Here is a 20,802-nt window from a genome sequence, read left to right on the forward strand (position 1 = left end):
GGCGTATTGCTACACTGTGTACATATGTGGGTGTACAGTAGTCAATAATCCTATAAATGATAAAGCAGTATTGTTCATACAAACAAAACATGCCTAGAATCATTAAGGAAATTGTGATATGTCAATCTGGTGCCAGGCATATAAGAAAAACAATAAGTATACGAACTATATATGTATACAGACATTGTTGGTACATGAAAAGTCTATATGGAAATAGTTTCATTTTTAAAAAGGCTGAATACAATAAAATAATAGTAGATAGTAGTGCAAACTATTTACAACTAGTTAATTTATATATTATATGATTGGGTATGCATATACATGCATATATATGTAGAATATGTTGGTTAAAATGTTAATTAACTTACTGTCATCCAAATAAAAGGTAATTAAATGTTCTAAGTGTTAATTAAATGAATAAATTATTTCGTTAAATTTTACACAAAAAATTAATAGAAGCATAGTTCTAACAACATTTTGACAATAACTGAGGAACTATTCAGTGCTAGATTCTTCAGGATATTTTTCATGCTTACAAAAACACTATTAAGTAGGAGTTATTCTGCCCATTTTCCAGAGGAGAAAACCTAGGTTTAAAGAGATTAAGAACTTGCCTAAATTCACACAGCAAGAAAGTCTAAAGGGATGTAAAATGCAAATCTAGGTCTTTTTGGTACCACAGCCCCATTCATTTCCTGTGCCACATTGCCAAACACGCTGCTACTTCTAAAGTTACTGCTTTCCCGTCTGTTAATATAAAACTATAATAACATGCTCTTCTCCCAATGTGCACATCCCCCGTCCTCCAAAAATATTATGTTTACATTATGACTTTAGTGTTTTTTTTTTCAGAATCTCTGGGAATGCCCAGATACTTTTTATTTTTTGTATTATTTTATAATTTCTTCCTCCAGTTTTATTGAGATATAGTTGACATACAGCACTGTATAGGTTTAGGGAGTACAGCATAATGATTTGACTTACATACATCATGAAATGTTTATTATAATAAGTTTAGTGAACATCCATCTCATAGATACAAAATTAAAGAAATAAAAACAAAATTTGTTTTCTTGTGATGAGAACTCAGGATTTATTCTCTTAACAACTTTCATATATAACATACAGCAGTTAATTATATTTATCATGTTTTACATTACATCCCTAGTACTTACTTACAACTGGAAATTTGTAACTTTTGACCACCTTCATCCATTCTCCCCTCCCCCCCACCCTTCTCCTCTGGTAACCACAAATCTGATCTCTTTTTCTATGTTTGTTTATTTTTGAAATAAAATTGACCTAAAACACTATATTAGTTCCTGTTACACAACATAGTGAGTTGGTATTTCTATACATTTCAAAATGATCACCACAATAAATCTAGTTATGATAAGTCACCATACAAGGATATTACATAGTTATAGACTATATATCCCACACTACACATAGCAATATATATGTGATTATTTTAAGTTGCTGATCCCTTAAGTTCAAAGGTATTTTAACAAGCCTGAATTTTTTCTCCCCACCCCACACTGTTTTTTTAAATTTTTTAATTTAATTTTTTTTAATTTTCTTATACAGCAGGTTCTTATTAGTTATCCATTTTATACATATTAGTGTATATATGTCAATCCGAATCTCCCAGTTCATCACACCACCACCAGCACCTCGCGCCACTTTCCCCCCTTGGTGTCCATACGTTTGTTCTCTACATCTGTGTCTCAATTTCTGCCCTGCAAACCGGTTCATCTGTACCATTTTTCTAGGTTCCACATACATGCGTTAATATACGATACTTGTTTTTCTCTTTCTGACTTACTTCACTCTGTATGACAGTCTCTAGATCCATCCACGTCTCTACAAATGACCCAATTTCGTTCCTTTTTATGGCTAATATTCCATTGTATATATGTACCACATCTTCTTTATCCATTTGTCTGTCAATGGGCATTTAGGTTGTTTCCATGTCCTGGCTATTGTAAATAGTGCTGCAATGAACATTGGGGTGCATGTGTCTTCTTGAATTATGGTTTTCTCTGGGTATATGCCCAGTAGTGGGATTGCTGGGTCATATGGTAGTTCTATTTTTAGTTTTTTAAGGAACCTCCATACTGTTCTCCATAGTGGCTGTATCAATTTACATTCCCACCAACAGTGCAAGAGGGTTCCCTTTTCTCCACACCCTCTCCAGCATTTGTTGTTTGTAGATTTCCTGATGATGCCCATTCTAACTGGTGTGAGGTGATACCTCATTGTAGTTTTGACTTGCAATTCTCTAATAATTAGTGATGTTGAGCAGCTTTTCATGTACTTCTTAGCCATCTGTATATCTTCTTTGGAGAAATGTCTATTTAGGTCTTCTGCCCATTTTTGGATTGGGTTGTCTGCTTTTTTAATATTGAGCTGCATGAGCTGTTTACATATTTTGGAGAATAATCCTTTGTCCATTGATTCATTTGCAAATATTTTCTCCCATTCTGAGGGTTGCCTTTTCATCTTGTTTGTAGTTTGCTTTGCAAAAGCTTTTAAGTTTCATTAGGTCCCCTTTGTTTATTTTTGTTTTTATTTCCATTACTCTAGGAGGTAGATCAAAAAAGATCTTGCTGTGATTTATGTCAAAGGGTGACCTTCCTACGTTTTCCTCTGAGAGGTTTATAGTGTCTGGTCTTACATTTAGGTCTCTAATTCATTTTGAGTTTATTTTTGTGTATGGTGTTAGGAAGTGTTCTAATTTCATTCTTTTACATGTAGCTGTCCAGTTTTCCCAGCACCACTTATTGAAGAGGCTGTCCTTTCTCCATTGTATATCCTTGCCTCCTTTGTCATAGATTAGTTGACCATAGGGGCGTGGGTTTATCTCTGGGCTTTCTATTTTGTTCCATTGATCTATGTTTCTGTTTTTGTGCCAGTACCATATTGTTTTGATTACTGTAGCTTTGTAGTATAGTCTGAAGTCAGGGAGTCTGATTCCTCCAGCTCCGTTTTTTTCCCTCAAGACCGCTTTGCCTATTCGGGGTCTTTTGTGTCTCCATAAAAATTTTAAGATTTTCTGTTCTAGTACTGTAAAAAATGCCATTGGTAATTTGATAGGGATTGCATTGAATCTGTAGATTGCTTTGGGTAGTATAGTCATTTTCACAATATTGATTCTTCCAATCCAAGAACATGGTATATCTCTCCATCTGTTTGTATCATCTTTAATTTCTTTCATCAGTGTCTTATAGTTTTCTGCATACAGGTCTTTTGTCTCATTAGGTAAGTTTATTCCTAGGTATTTTATTCTTTTTGTTGCAATGGTAAATGGGAGTGTTTCCTTAATTTCTCTTTCAGATTTTTCATCATTAGTGTATAGGAATGCAAGAGATTTCTGTGCATTAATTTTGTATCCTGCAACTTTACCAAATTCATTGATTAGCTCTAGCAGTTTTCTGGTAGCATCTTTAGGAGTCTCTATGTATAGTATCATGTCATCTGCAAACAGTGACAGTTTTACTTCTTCTTTTCCAATTTGTATTCCTTTTATTTCTTTTTCTTCTCTGATTGCCATGGCTAGGACTTCTAAAACGATGTTGAATAATAGTGGTGAGAGTGGACACCCTTGTCTTGTCCCTGATCTTAGAGGAAATGCTTTCAGTTTTTCACCATTGAGAATGATGTTTGCTGTGGGTTTGTCATATATGGCCTTTATTATGTTGAGGTAGGTTCCCTCTATGCCCACTTTCTGGAGAGTTTCTATCATAAATGGGTGTTGAATGTTGTCAAAAGCTTTTTCTGCATCTATTGAGATGATCATATGGTTTTTCTTCTTCAATTTGTTAATATGGTGTATCACATTGATTGATTTGCATATATTGAAGAATCCTTGCATCCCTGGGATAAATCCCACTTGATCATGGTGTATGATCCATTTAATGTGTTGTTGGATTCTGTTTGTTAGCATTTTGTTGAGGATTTTTGCATCTATATTCATCAGTGATATTGGTCTGTAATTTTCTTTTTTTGTAGTATCTTTGTCTGGTTTTGGTATCAAGGTGATGGTGGCCTCATAGAATGAGTTTGGGAGTGTTCCTTCCTCTGCAATTTTTTGGAAGAGTTTGAGAAGGATGGGTGTTAGCTCTTCTCTCAATGTTTGATAGAATTCACCTGTGAAGCCATCTGGTCCTGGACTTTGGTTTGTTGGAAGATTTTTAAGCACAGTTTCAATTTCATTATGAGTGATTGGTCTGTTCATATTTTCTATTTCTTCCTGGTGCAGTCTTGGACGGTTATACCTTTCTAAGAATTTGTCCATTTCTTCCAGGTTGTCCATTTTATTGGCATAGAGTTGCTTGTAGTAGTCTCTTAGGATGTTTTGTATTTCTGCGGCGTCTGTTGTAACTTCTCCTTTTTCATTTCTATTTTTATTGATTTGAGTCCTCTCCCTCTTTTTCTTGATGAGTCTGGCTAATGGTTTAACAATTTTGTTTATCTTCTCAAAGAACCAGCTTTTAGTTTTATTGATCTTTGCTATTGTTTTCTTTGTTTCTATTTCATTTATTTCTCCTCTGATCTTTATGATTTCTTTCTTTCTACTACCTTTGGGTTTTGTTTGTTCTTCTTTCTCTAGTTCCTTTAGGTGTAAGGTTAGATTGTTTATTTGAGATGTTTGTTGTTTCTTGAGGTAGGAGTGTATTGCTATAAACTTCCCTCTTACAACTGCTTTTGCTGCATCTCATAGGTTTTGGATTGTCGTGTTTTCATTGTCATTTGTCTTTAGGTATTTTTTGATTTCCTCTTTGATTGCTTCAGTGATCTCTTGGTTATTTAGTAACATATTGTTTAGCCTCCATGTGTTTGTGTTTTTTACCTTTTTTTCCTTGTGATTGATTTCTAATCTCATAGTGTTGTGGTTAGAAAAGATGCTTGATATGATTTCAATTTTCTTAAATTTACTGAGGCTTGATTTGTGACCCAAGATGTGATCTATCCTGGAGAATGTTCCATGTGCACTTGAGAAGAAACTGTAATCTGCTGTTTTTGGACGGAATGTCCTATAAATATCTATTAAATCTCTCTGGTCTATTGTGTCATTTAAAGCTTGTGTTTCCTTATTAATTTTCTGTCTGAATGATCTGTCCATTGGTGTAAGTGAGGTGTTAAAGTCCCCCACTATTATTGTGTTACTATCAATTTCCTCTTTTATAGTTGTTAGCAGTTGCTTTATGTATTGAGGTGCTCCTATGTTGGGTGCATATATATTTATAATTGCTATATCTTCTTCTTGGATTGATCCCTTGATCATTATATAGTGTCCTTCCTTGTCTCTTGTAACATTCTTTAAAGTCTATTTTATCTGATACGAGTATTGCTACTCCAGCTTTCTTTTGATTTCCATTTGCATGGAATATCTTCTTCCATCCCCTCACTTTCAGTCTGTATGTGTCCCTAGGTCTGAAGTGGGTCTCTTGTAGACGGCATATATATGAGTCTCGTTTTTGTATCCATTCGGCAAGCCTGTGTCTTTTGGTTGGAGCATTTAATCCATTCAAATTTAAGGTAATTATCAATATGTATGTGCCTATTACCATTTTCTTGTTTTGGGTTTGTTTCTGTAGGTCCTTTTCTTCTCTTGTGTTTCCCACTTAGAGAAGTTCCTTTAGCATTTGTTGTAGAGCTGGTTTGGTGGTGCTGAATTCTCTTAGCTTTTGCTTGTCTGTAAAGCTTTTGATTTCTCTAACGAATCTGAAGGAGATCCTTGCCAGGTAGAGTAATCTTGGTTGTAGGTTCTTCCCTTTCATCACTTTAAATATATCATGTCACTCCTTTCTGGCTTGTAGAGTTTCTGCTGAGAAATCAGCTGTTAACCTTATGGGAGTTCCCTTGTATGTTATTTGTTGTTTTTCCCTTGCTGCTTTCAATAATTTTTCTTTGTCTTTAATTTTTGCCAATTTGATTACTATGTGTCTCTGTGTGTTTCTCCTTCGGTTTATCCTGTATGGGACTCTCTGTGCTTCCTGGACTTGGGTGGCTATTTCCTTTCCCATGTTAGGGAAGTTTTTGACTCTAATCTCTTCAAATATTTTCTCGGGTCCTTCCTCTCTCTCTTCTCCTTCTGGGACCCCTATAATGCAAATGTTGCGTTTAATGTTGTCCCAGAGGTCTCTTAGGCTGTCTTCATTTCTTTTCATTCTTTCTTCTTTATTCTGTTCCCTGGTAGTGAATTCCACCATTCTGTCTTCCAGGTCACTTATCCGTTCTTCTGCCTCAGTTATTCTGCTATTAATTCCTTCTAGTGTATTTTTCATTTCAGTTATTATATTGTTCATCTCTGTTTGTTTGTTCTTTAATTCTTCTAGGTCTTTGTTAAACATTTCTTGCATCTTCTTGATCTTCGCCTCCATTCTTTTTCCGAGGTCCTGGATCATCTTCACTATCAGTATTCTGAATTCTTTTTCTGGAAGGTTGCCTATCTCCACTTCATTTAGTTGTTTTTCTGGGGGTTTATCTTGTTCCTTCATCTGGTACATAGCCCTCTGCCTTTTCATCTTGTCTATCTTTCTGTGAATGTGGTTTTTGTTCCACAGGCTGCAGGATTGTAGTTCTTCTTGCTTCTGCTATCTGCCCTCTGGTGGATGAGGCTATCTAAGAGGCTTGTGCAAGTTTCCTGATGGGAGGGACTGGTGGTGGGTGGAGCTGGGTGTTGCTGTGGTGGGCAGAGCTCAGTAAAACTTTAATCCACTTGTCTGCTGATGGGTGGGGCTGGGTTCCCTCCCTGTTGGTTATTTGGCCTGAGGCGACCCAACACTGGAGACTACCTGGGCTCTTTGGTGGGGCTAATGGCGGACTCTGGGAGGGCTCATTCCAAGGAGTACTTCCCAGAACTTCTGCTGCCAGTGTCCTTGTCCTCCCGGTGAGCCACAGCCACCCCCCCCCCGCCTCTGCAGGAGACCCTCCAACACTAGCAGGTAGGCCTGGTTCAGTCTCCTATGGGGTCACTGCTCCTTCCCCTGGGTCCCGATGCACACACTACTTTGTGTGTGCCCTCCAAGAGTGGAGGCTCTGTCTCCCCCAGTCCTGTCAAGTCCTGCAATCAAATCTCGCTCGCCTTCAAATCTGATTCTCTAGGAATTCCTCCTCCCGTTGCCGGACCCCCAAGTTGGGAAGCCTGACGTGGAGCTCAGAACCTTCACTCCAGTGGGTGGACTTCTGTGGTGTAAGTGTTCTCCAGTTTGTGAATCACCCATCCAGCAGTTATGGGATTTGATTTTATTGTGATTGCGCCCCTCCTACCGTCTCGTTTTGGCTTCTCCTTTGTCTTTGGATGTGGGGTATCTTTTTTGGTGAGTTCCAGTGTCTTCCTGTCTATGACTGTTCAGCAGTTAGTTGTGATTCCGGTGCTCTCACAAGAGGGAGTGAGAGTATGTCCTTCTACTCCGCCATCTGGAATCAATCTCCCCGTGACTTTAGTCTTGCTAATTAGAATACATCATTAGAATGCTTAATTGTATATCGTGATATGGACATTTACAAATAAAAATAAATAATTCCTCCTGAGTAAAATAAAAGACTTGGAGTTTCTTATTCCCTTGAAGCGTGCCTTTGAATGAGTCACTGAATTTTTTTTGACCTACAAATTCCTTATCTATAAAACAGCAAAATCATACCCACCTCCCAGAATTGCTAGAGATTAAACAAAATGTAATATGTTAAAATACTTATAAACTGAAAATCATCTTACAAATATACTAAGATTAGTATTTTAGTTTCCAGGGTTATTTTATACTGTTTCTGCCAAGATCACTAAAGTTGTCTTATTCCCACAATTCAGCTCTTCAAAATAGCATTGTAACAAGATATAAATACTAAAGACTCTACTTAAAGAAGGGGTATGTGGGATTAAATACATAACACTAAGTAAATAATCACCGAAACTAAGATAATTTCTGGATGTAATGTGCTCTCACCTAAACAACTTTAAATTTTTCTGTGACATTTTCCAATTTTTTTCCTTTTATGTATGCAATTTTCATATAATTATAATAGTTTCATTCAACATTATTTTGTATCGCTACACTATTCCATGTGTCTAGATATCTTGTGTATATTATAATGACTGCATAGTGATTCACAGAAATAAAACCTTAAATTAACTAGCCCTGACCTAGAATTTAAAGTATTTTCAGTTTTTTGCAATTAATAATTCTGCTATGAACATTTCTTTACACATAGCTTATTATTTCACTTTTAAATTATATCCTAATCAGAACAGTGGTGTGTCAATACTGTTTAACAACTGCCCTCTGTGCAGGGGTTGGGGGGAGAGGAAGGTGGAGTAGAGAAGCCTCCATTTGTCTCATTTGCCAACTTATGTGGTGTACATATTCCAACCATGGCCGATTTCAAACTCCAATGGGCAAAGATTGAAACAGAAATCAGGGCAAGGGCAATAATAATCACAAAGCAAAATTTAAGACGTAGCAACAATCTAACAAAATGAACATGAGCCAAAAAAACCCCCCATGCCCTTTGACCCTTTAATTCTTTTTTTTTTAATTGTGGTATAGTTGATTTACAATATTATATAAATTTCAGGTGTACAACATAGTGATTCACAATTTTTAAAGATTATACACCACTTGTAGTTATTATAGAACACTGGCTATATTCCTTGTGCTGTACAGTATGTTTGTGGTGACCCTTTAATTCTGTAACTGAAAATTTAGCTTTAGGAAGAGTGGTGGTTGAAACCAGCTTAAACTGGCTGATGATTAAATTTTTAGGACTTTTATAAGCTGGTTGTTAAACATGACCATTATTTTAAATTAATTTGCACAAATTTACAATTAAATAAATTATATTTTAAACAGAGGCAATAAATACTAAAAATTCATCATATCCTAATTTTTACTATATTTTACTATTATCTATGCTCTTTAGCTTTTTATATCTATAGTGTGCAACTGCATATTTCTTTCCAACTCTGCATTCAGTGATGTCATGCTGGTCATAAGGAACAAGGTATTAATAAGATTTTTTTTTTAATTTAGTATTTTAAATGTTGAGTTTAGGAATTTAAAGAATTGTCAGTAGAGATATGGAATTTATTATTTTCCAGTGGAATGAGAAAGTGATTATGTAGATAAGAAAGTAAGAAGATGGTAGGTGATTTTCTAGCCTAAGAGAATAGACTCAGAGTTGGGTCTCTGGGAAATAAAATGGTAAAAGAATGGTAATAAGAAATGGGAAATGAAGTGTGACCATAATGATGTGTTCAGAAAGTAGAATCTAGTTGTTAAATTGGAAGAAGGCTAACCTGGATGTGAAGGTATTTAAAGGTCATAGATTTTTAAATTGTCTGTGATGACTACAGCAGCAAGATGGCGAGGCCTGGGATTCCCAAACTGTGCCCTAAGGTGCCCTTGGGTGTCAGAGTGAACTCACAGGGGCACCATGGGATATTTTAAATTTTTGAAGGCAACATAGTGATACTGACATCTGTTGGACATGGCTTGAACTGGTTGCTCGAGGTATTCTCAGTTTCAATATTAGATTGTACTATATTTATTTTGACAATGTCATACCTTTGCAAAGATATAGGGTGACTGCTGAGATAAATAAAAAATACCTCATGAAAATCACTGAGGAACAGTAATGAGGGTGGTGATGTCCAATCTGACCCCAAGGTTTGAGAAGTTATGCAGTGCCCAGCAGTCACACACACCCCATTAGTAATTGTGGTTACTTAAGAATAAAATGTAAATGGTATTTTCCATTTCAATTTATACATATTATTTTTTCAAGTGGCTACTAAGTTGTTAAAATGCAAATACTTCTTAAGTTTTTGGACCTGATTACTTAGTAAAAAAGAATTGTTCAGGTTTTTTTGTTTTGTTTGTTTGTTTCTTTGCTTGTTTTTGACTTTGGGGACCATGAAAAAAGTTATGGAGACATTCAGGGTACTCTGAACTGAAAAAGTATGGGAATGTCTGGGTTAGGCATCAAACAAATGAAGAAGGAATGAGTGGGGTTCTGGGTGCAGAGTACCTCAAAACATAGCCATATTAAATGCAGGGGAAAAATGTTGCATTAAACATATAAAAAGGGATTAAAGGTCAGAAATAAAGTACATGAACAAGAATAATAAGTAATGATGTATGCAGTACTACTTATAAAAGCAAAGGAATGGAAATAACCCAAAAGTCCTGAAATAGAAGGATGACTGAATCACCTAAGGGACAACACATGATGGGGTACTTACTGGGCAGCTGTAAAAGGAAACAAATATGTATTGCTTTACACTATTGTGAAATCATCTCCAGGATATAATATTAGATAAGAACATCAAAGTGGAGGAAAGTATGTATAGTATGTTATTGTTTATCTAAAAGAAGGGGAAAAGATATGAAAAGTTACATAAACATTTGTTTATAAATAAAATTTAAATACAATTTTTAAAAAAAACTATTATTAGACTTCAAGCTTCCCTTTAGGTTGTAGAAAGCCTGAAAGAAAATCACTCTGCCACTTACCATAACAAAAAAATGAATGATCTGCAATCAGAACTTTTCTTGAACACATTGGAGAACTGAGTTCACAGGGCAACAAACTAAGTCGAAACATAAGGAAAGTTAGGATCCCTCAGTGAGAGTCAGGACACACGCACTTCTTACCTGGTACAGACCCCATCAGATGCCATACAAGCCAAGAGGAAAAATTCAGCTAATGTTTTCAATGAATTGCTGAAAAGTGTGAGAGTATACAATGTCTGGGAGACCATAAATACAAGGGAAATTCACAACTACTGGTGCTCACAAGTAAGATCTGAGCAAGCCTTCCTCATGGTGCAGGCCTGGGGGAGGGACAAACTCTGAAAGACACAGACAAAGCTCAAAAAGAAACATATAACTTGAACAGTCCTATATCTATTAAAGAAATTGAAACAATAGTTTTTTAAAAACTGTCCAACAAAGAAAATTCCAGGCACAGATTACTTTGCTGGGAAGTTTTACATAACATTAAGAGAAGAAAAAATAATATTTATATAAACTATTACAAAATACAATTAGGCAGGAACACTTCCCAACTGATTTTCTGAACCCAGCACTATCCTGATGCCAAAATCAGAAAAAAATACATTGCAACAAAATAAAGCTGCAGACCCGCAGCTCTTATGAACCTAGATGTAAAAATCCTCAAGGAAATATTAGCAAATTGAATCCAAAAAATATTAAAAGGTAATACATCATAACCAAATGGAGTTTATCCCAGGAATATAAGACTGTTTCAACATTCAGAAAGCAATCAAGCTAATTCTTCATATCAACAGACTAAAGAGTGTCAGGAAGCTTAGGGAGAGTGAAATCCAGAAGAAAGATCTGAATATAGTAAAATGCAGTCTGAGTGAAGATTTATGATTGCCACCCCAAACAGTCCAGCAACAAGCTCTGTAACCCAGAAGTTCCTGCAAATATTTCAGAGAAGGGACAACTTTTTTGCACTGGATAAACTAAAGGTACATGGGATTGCTTCCTAGTTTAACTACAGTTAATTCTTCTCCTAAAGGAAAAGTTGCATTTCTGATTTATTTCCCTTTTCAAAGTGCTGTGAGGATGGGGAATTATAATATTATTTCCATACCACCACTCACCAAGAACAGCCCCAGCCAGGCATTATTATAGCACACATTTTCATGTGTCATCTCTAATCCTTACAAACTGGAGAAAGAAAGCAAGAAAGCAAGAGAGAGAGAGGAAGGAGGGAAGGAGGGAGGGAGAGAGAGAGGAAGGGAGAGAGGGAGGAAGGAAGCGAGGGGGGAACTGTCTATTCATAGACAACTAATTTTCTGCATAGAAAATCCTGAAGTATCTACAAGAAAGTTACTAAAACTAGTAAGTGAGTTTAGTAAGGTCACAAGGCACAAGATCAATCTATAAATCAATCATATTTCTACATACTAGCAATGATAAATTGGAATGTTTGATATATATTCTATATATTCTAAATATATAATATAATTGAGATATTATAAAAATATTCTTTCTAGGTGAAATGTAAGACTGTGTCCTTAGAGATGAACTGGGTCTCCAATTATAGAACAGCTTTTAAAACTCTGATTCCTGGAAAGTTTATTAGTAACTTCTGTTTGAGTATTCTATATCCAAGGGTGTTTCAAAGTTAATTTATGTTTCTTCTTTTTATCCTAGCTGTGTTTAAGTAATCCTTTAGGGAGCATCATAACATTCTTATAATGCAGGTGCTTATTATCCTTATTTTGCAGATGAGGTAACTGAGGCATAGAGCTCTTGAAACTTGCTCAAGGTTACACAGTGAATTAGACCTATCTCAGATTTAGAAGTTAGGATTTCACATTTTTTAAGACTAGAATTTACTTATCCTGGGGTGTAGAATAATTTCCTAACTACATGGAGGAGGAAACAATGAAATGTTATGGGATTTTTGTTGCTGCTATTGCATTTTATTTAGTTTATCAATAGGGATTATATAAACTTTATGATGAGGCCCTTTGATCAAAAATTCTAATTTTAGAATTAAGAACAGCTAGGCATAAAGAGTAAAGAAAAAAATTTGATACTGTAGAGTTCAGAAGCAGAACTTCAATAAACGGTGTTTGGGATAACTGGACAGTTATATGCAAAAGAATCAAACTGTATTACTTTCTCACACCACATAAGAAAACAAACTCAAAATGGATTAAAGACTTAAATGTAAGACCTGAAACCATAAAACTCTGAGAAGAAAACATAGGCAGTATGCTCCTTGACATCGATCTTAGCAATATTTTTTTTTGGCTCTGTCTCCTCAGGCAAGGGGAACAAAAGCAAAAAATAAACAAATGGGACTACATCAAACTAAAAAGCTTTTGCACAGCGAAGAAAACTATCAATGAAACAAAAAGCTGCTTACAAAATGGGAGAAGATATTTGCAAATGATATACCCAATAAGGGGTTAATATCCAACATATATAAAAAACTCATACAACTCAAAAAAAAAAGCAATTAAAAAATGGGCAGAGCAGGGACTTCCTTGGTGGCGCAGTGGTTAGGACTCTGTGCTCCCAAGGAAGGGGGCCCGGGTTCAATCCCTGGTCAGGGAACTAGATCCCACACACATGCCACAACTAAGAGTTCACATGTCACAACTAAGGAGCCAGTGAGCCGCAACTAAGAAGCCTGTGAGCCACAACTAAGGACCCCACCTGCCACAACTAAGACCCAGCACAACCAAAATAAATAAATAAATGAATAAATATTTTTTTTAAAAAATGGGCAGAGGACCTGAGTAGACATTTTTCCAAAAAAGACATACAGATGGCCAACTAACACATGAAAAGATGCTCAACATCACTAATCATCAGGGAAATGCAAATCAAAACTACAGTGAGATATCACCTCACACCTGTCAGAATGGCTCTTATCAAAAAGCAACAAATAACAAGTGTTGGCAGGGATGTGGAGTAAAGGGAAACTTCATGCACTGTCAGTGGAAATGTAAATTGGTGCAGCCACTATGGAAAGCAGCATGGAGGTTCCTCAAAAAATTAAAAATAGAACTGCCATATGATTCAGCTTTTCCACTTCTGGGTATTTTCCAAAGAAAACAAAAACACTAATTCGACAAAATGTGCACCCCTATGTTCATTGCAGCATTATTTACAATAGTCAAGATACGGAAGCAGACTAAGTGTCCGTCAAAACATGAATGGATAAAGAAGATGTGGTATACATACACAATGGAATATTACTCAGCCATAAAAAAAGAATGAAATCTTGCCATTTGCAACAACATGGGTGGACCTAGAGGGTATTTGGCTAAGTGAAATAAGTCAGAGAAAGAGAAATACTGTATCATCTCATTTATATGTGGAATCTAAACCACAAAACAAACAAACATAACAAAACAGAAACAGACTCATAGACACAGAGAATAAACGGGTGGTTGTCAGGGGGGTGGTTGGTGAGGAGATACAGGAAATAAGTGAGAGAGATTATTAAGAGGTACAAACTTCCAGCTATAAAATAAGTAAGTCATGGGGATGTAATGTGCAGCATAGGAACATAGTCAACAATATTGTAATACCTTTGTGTGGTGACAGGTGGTAACTAGACTTGTCACGGTGATCACTTCATAATACATGAAAATATCGAATCACTATATTATACACCCAAGACTAGTATGGTATCATAAGTCAATTATACTTCAATTTAAAAAGAGAGAGAAAAAAGAAACAGAGCTTATCACTCTAATAAAGGGCTATAAAATATTACACCAGCTTCAGATAGCTGATTTCAGGTATATTTGGTTCCCAGTAAGGACACCACTTTCCCACCAGTTCCTTTACTGTTCTTCTCTTAACATGTAACCTTCTTCAAATATCGAAAGGGATATAATATTTTAGTTACTATGCTTAGAAAATTCATAAATATTTTGTTTTTTAAAAACAACAAAATTTATTAATAAAATAATTCCTTAACTGAATAGATGAAAAAATGGTTCAGAGTCTTGTGGTCTCATGATAGAAATTTTTATTCCTAGATAAAAGTTTAAATAGTTTCAATTAAAGTTTCACTTTAATTAAACCATGTATCTTGAAGAAGAAAACTTCAATTTTCAATTATAGGTTTAAAGTCATGGAGAACTCTTTACCTAGTTAAGTTTTGTTTTCATTTACCTGACTCTAAGTAAAAATCATAATTATAGCAGTAGTATAATCATAATTTCCAGTTTGGTTTTTTTTTGGCCACACCCTGCGGCATGTGGGATCTTAGTTCCTAGACCAGAGATTGAACCCGTGTCCCCTACAGTGGAAACGTGGAGTCTTAACCACTGGACTGCCAGGGAAGTCCCAATTTCCAGTTTCCTTTTTTAACAAAATAGTCTCCCAAGAGTTTTAACTGCCCGACATTCCTCTTACTCTTTCATTTCCTCCCTCTTCCCCTGCCCTTTACAATATTCTTTCTTCTGCAAAAGCCATCCATGAACCTTCTTTCAAGAGGCCTCAATCACACAAACCTACATTTATAACATTAAACCAGCAGTGGGTTTGGCTTTGGTCATCCAGAATTTAATCTCAGCCTTCCTTGGACACTCAACTTCCATTATAAAATCAACAAGAGGTTCAGACACATATCTGTGTGCTGTTTTGTTTTGTTTCACTAGGGCAAGCCAATAACTACTCTATAGCAATGCTTTTAACATCAGAACCACAGAACCTACAGGCAAATAAATGCAGGTAAACTGAACAAACTTGCTTGTTTACACTGTGCTAATACTTGTAGTATTTTCCTGACTAGTGCTTCACAAAGGAAAAAAAGATACAAAGGCAAAGTTACGTTGTTGCCATAAACAGACTTTGCTTAACAGCTTTGTAAGAGTGAAAATCAGAGTGGAGTCAAAATACCCAGCTATGAAGAATTCTGCATTATAATGAGGGCATTCTATAAAGAAAAACATTATCTGAATGTATAAATATTTATCATTGATACATCATTTAGACTTTGTTTTTGTTGATTCACTCAGGTGGACACATTTCTGCACGTTTTAAAAGCATCGAAATGCAAATTTGGTAACAGTAAAGGCCTAATCACTATTTGCAACTCTTCAGACATTAAAAATTTCATAACTCTTTTATTTAACTGACTCAGTCATTCACTGCGATCTAACTCACAGAGATGGCTATGTTTAATTTTGCTTCTTCAATAATGTAGACCAGGGACTTCCCTGGTGGTACAGCGGTTAAGATTCTGCACTCCCAGTGCAGGGGGCCCGGGTTTGATCCCTGGTCAGGGAACTAGATCCCACATGCATGCCGCAACTAAGAGTTCGCATACCACAACGAAGGAGCCTGAGAGCCACAACTAAGACCTGGCACAACCAAAATTTAAAAAAATAAAATAAAATAAAAAACTAAAATGTAAAAAATAATAATAATAAATAATGTAGACCAAGACTTTTTAAACATGTCCTTAATCTTTGGGAAAGTAGGTGGACTATGGCACCTGCATGGCAGAAGTTATAGAAGCTGCTAATTTTGATCAACCTTTTACATAGTTGTTGGGCATGTAAAGATACACTAGGCAGGGCAGCATATGAAGCATCTTTCACTGGTGTCATTCACGAGCCACACTGGGCACTACATTGTAAGACAGACCCACCAACAATGAAGCCTTCAAATCCAGTTGGTATAAGAGCGGGTTTGAGACTAGGGTGCGGTATATGAGGCACCTAGGGTGGAAAATTTAAAGAGGCACTCACTTGCAGCACCCAGCCTCTTTAAATTTTGCACCCTAGGTCCTCATTTACCTCATCCTAATCCCTACCCTGCAGAAAAGCCCCAAAGTGATGTTGTCTGTAGGACCCAGAAGCACCTGATCTCCACATTCCACAGCTGAAGCGAAACTTCATAACCAATCTTATGTCAGGTAGTAAAGGTTGACTCATCCCCAGCCCAGTGCCTGGAGACTCAGCTATTTCCCTTGAGGGACCAAGATCAACCTGATGCATTCACTTCCTTACTAGAACTAAGTCGCTGCGTCCCGCCAATGCCTGAGTGATAAAGACCCCATCGTCCCCCTTTCAGATCCTAGAGGCTGCTTACAAATATCGGGCCATCATCTTCTGACAGAATTCCCGGTGCAAATTACCTGCTTAGATTGCAGTATTACCTCTCCCTGGATTTCACCTCCCTGTGATTTGGTCCTAGAGGCCGTCCCCCTTCCCGCCCCACGTGATTCCCAGTGCCTTCGTCCGCTCCCTGAGACTGCTCTTCGGCCTGCTAGTCTGGGCTTCTTAGAGTCTGTGGCTCAGTCCGTCTCTTTTCGATTGGCTCCCAGTTATTTCTGTCCCCATCAGAGTTAACAGAACCATCCAAATATTGTGACAACCAAAAGTGCCTCCACATATTTTCGAAAGCCTCAGCTGGGGACAGTCCTAGCCCAGCTGAGAATCACTGGAAGTAGAAGAGAGGGTATATCTTCAATGAGAAATGGGTCAAGCATTTCAGAGCCTGGCTCTTTCCATTCCATTGGTTCATAAACCTTGCTTGTGTTAAAATCATCTGGGGGAACTTCTGATTTATTTACTTAACACACACTTAGATACTGCTGACTATGTGCCTGAAACTGTTAAAAACAACACTCTACAAATATTAACTCATTTAATCCTCACAACAACCCTTTGAGCTAGGCACCATTATTACTCTCATTTTACAGATTAGGAAACAGGCTTGAGAAGTTTAATGACTTACCCAAAGTCACACACCTAACGTATGTAGAAGCCAAAATTCAAACCCAGACATTCTGGTTATAGGGTAAATGGGAAGCACTTTGTTATGCAGCAGACAACCATGTCCCATCCACAAAGATTTGATTTAGTAAATCTGTGAAAAGGACTGAGAAATCAGTATGTAACTGAACAAGTCTTTCAGATGCTTTTATATAGTAAGAATGTCACCCTTCTACTAACTGTTATTTGGGGACCACAGCACTATTCCACACCTTATTTGGGAGAGACCAGACGGAGACTGACTTATGTGGCTAGAAATAAACCTGTGTTAGATTACACTGAGTAAGCAAGGAAAAACAGTGTTTGGGATATTATTTCTTCAAAACCTCGGAAGCCAAGCTAATAATACACATCACTTTTACAAAATGGTCAATATTGAACTATGTATTATTAAACAGAATGAAATATGTTAAGAATGTAGCATCAGAGGAAGAGTATAAATAGCATTAATAAATATGAAATTATCCTGTGAAGTAGGATACACAACGGCAATGGACTTAAGTGAAAGATGCATGAAAGAAGGAAGAACAGCCTAGCTATTCGTATCCTGGGCTCCAGACAGGCAGCCCTGAACCAGTCAGGCAAGACAAATGATACCAAGTAACCCTAAAGTGTGACTTTAAGCAACACAGAAGTTACAGCAACTGAGGGGGGGAGATAGAAGCAATTGGATAAACATGACAAAAACAAGACAAAATGTGAAAGAACTTTGAAAACATTTTATCACCATACTAGTATGATTATCACTGTATTGTTTAGTATTATGTCATCTTGGGTGGCCTCAATAAATAAAGAGAAACATCAGAACCAGAGCAGAGCGATAAGCAGCAGCTCTCCCAACACCACCCCTCCCAAAGGGGGGTGAACAACTGTAGCCCAATCAGCAGTGTTTCTGGTTACTCAGTAGGGAAACAATTGTGGGTCAGAGTCAACTCAAGGATTAACCACAGCTCCCACTCTGCCAGACACTGCCATAGAAGGTGAGGTACAAAGAAGACTAATACACTGGGAAGTTCATTCTCTTTAGCTTTACAGATAAGTCTCCCCATCACCTCCAAACACTAATTAAGATGACATCCTATGTGTCAGTGTCAGGAGAGGCATGTTCCTAGGTTCCCACCGGATCAATTGTAGTGAATCCTAAAGGTTTTGGAAAATGGAGCCAGGAGGTGGGTTAAGAGTATGCCAAATTTTAGTTTTTAATTAACATAAAATTTGGCAGTAACGTTTTTAAAAAATAATTATCTTGTGAATAGGACTTCAAAACTGAATGTACTTTGCCAAAATTTTAGCATATTTCAAAATTTCCTTTCGGGGCCTGGTATTACAAACCAAGGCAAATAAGATCCACTTTCATCAAACCTTCTCCAACTTGCTATACTTCCTCAAGTTTTTGTCTTTCACTGTGTTCTTTCATATTCTGAATAAAGTGACACCTTAGGACTCTCTTTTTCCTTTCAAAACAAGATTCATTCCATTACCTTACATGCTCTCTTATTCCTGCCCTTAATGTGGTCTTAGCTCCCATATTAATTATAACTCTTAACCAATTTAATAAGTTCTGTTTCATAGGAAAACTGGAGGTAGATTATTGAGAACTGTCATATGCAAGCATTTTAGCGGATGAATAAAGCTTATAAGTCCACATAACACAAGTGTCTACAGCCACACACATTCCTTTCACACCTTCTGAAAGTGGCAAAAATGAACATGTATATTAACATGACCCAAAAGGATAGCCGTTCTATAGCATACAAAAGCAAGAAGCAAAAGTATATAAACTTAAAATTATGCTTTTATTAATCAGTGTTTCAGTATTCAACTTTTAAAATAATCTAGTTATCTAATGATTAATTAATAATTAATTTAATATTATCTTAGGGTTTTAAGTTACCTAAGGATTTTGGAGTTATATTTAAATTTACAGAGTATAAAACATAATTACTGTTGATATAAAAAGTTTGTCTTAAGTTATTTTAGTGAACACAAATTAACATTTTTCATAAACTTAAATATTTTCTAGCAATAATGCTAGTTTATTTAATGAGTAAATCAATATAAGTAGTTTAGGAAGTTCAGATTAGCTAATCTCTTCATGAGAAAACAAATCTACATGTTATTCTTAAAATGTGTATTTATTTTACTTAACATTGATAAATCAGAGAAAAGACATATAATTGCCTTCTTTTCTTAAACCAAAATTACTAATCCAGGCTGATTTCTCCAAAGACTCACCTTAATTATATAAACTTGGATTCTTCAAATGTTTCTAAGCCAGTAGTTTTTGTAAGAAGGACTTTTTTGTTTAAGTTTAGCACACTTAAAGCATTAGAAATTCTGGGCTTTTTTTTTTTTTTTTTTAATTTGGGGAATTTATGCAAGTGCATATGTACATCTGTAGACCAATCAGAACAAAGTTCCTTTAATTTAAGAGGCATTACAATGGAATTTATTAATACCCTACAGAGTAGGAAAACATTTTACTTTTACTCAGCAAAATATAAAGGCTGTTATAAATTATAGACACAGACACTTAGAAAGCTTATAGCTTCAGCTTTACAACCTCAACCCCAGGTTGAAAGTAAACATAGACACACAAAAACTCACCAGTTCAGATCTCAAAAAGCTGTTCTTCCCAGTAGGCACAACATTCTTAATCAATCTGAGCTCACAAAGGACAAATGAAAAGACTAAAAACCTGGATTCTTTGTCATCTCACCTCTAATAGAGACTAGATAGCCATCATTCAACAGGTATCACCAAATGGTTAGGCCATAAAACCAAATTCTCAATCATCGCTGCCAATGCAGAATAACTTAGCTATGCATAAATCAGAAACAAAAACAAAATTTTTTTTAAAAATCAGTAAAAAGAAAAAACAGACAGTGGTTAGTTCTATAACTGCTTTGGATTTACTCTAAGAGCCAATAAAAGATATTCCTGGGTTTAAACAACCCATGAGGTACACTTCCTTAGCCATAAAGTTTGGCTCCATCACATGAGTTCACTTGAGCATCTCTGTGGAAACTTGAGATTTCCTACGTTAAAGTATAATTTTCAAAAACAGAAAACCATGTCTCCTGTGCAAATATAAAATGAACATTTGTCAAAGTTTTATTCAACTCATTAATTAATGAGCGAACAAGTAAGATGCTAAAACCAATTCTAAGAGTACATGAGAAAGTAGACATACATTCATTTTAAAAATTAGGGTAGGATTGCAGAGTTAGATGCAAAACTGTTTAATATCTTACAGAACAATAAGTCACAACGTGTGGGGTTATCTGGTGTATCAGATAGAAATTATTGCATATCTGCCAGACAAAAATCTACCTGTTACCCCCCCCCCCCGCCCCTACAGAATTATAAAATAGCCCAGTCAACATAAAGTCAAGCTAAGCAAAGCTATGAAAGAACACCTTGGTAAATTCTTGCCTATTTCCAAGTTTTGGATAATTTTTCTCATAGGAGTGAGATATTGCAAATATTGCATGGGACATACTTACACTAAAAAT

The sequence above is a fragment of the Eubalaena glacialis genome, chromosome 1, assembly GCF_028564815.1.
Source record: "Eubalaena glacialis isolate mEubGla1 chromosome 1, mEubGla1.1.hap2.+ XY, whole genome shotgun sequence".
Taxonomy (NCBI): domain Eukaryota; kingdom Metazoa; phylum Chordata; class Mammalia; order Artiodactyla; family Balaenidae; genus Eubalaena; species Eubalaena glacialis.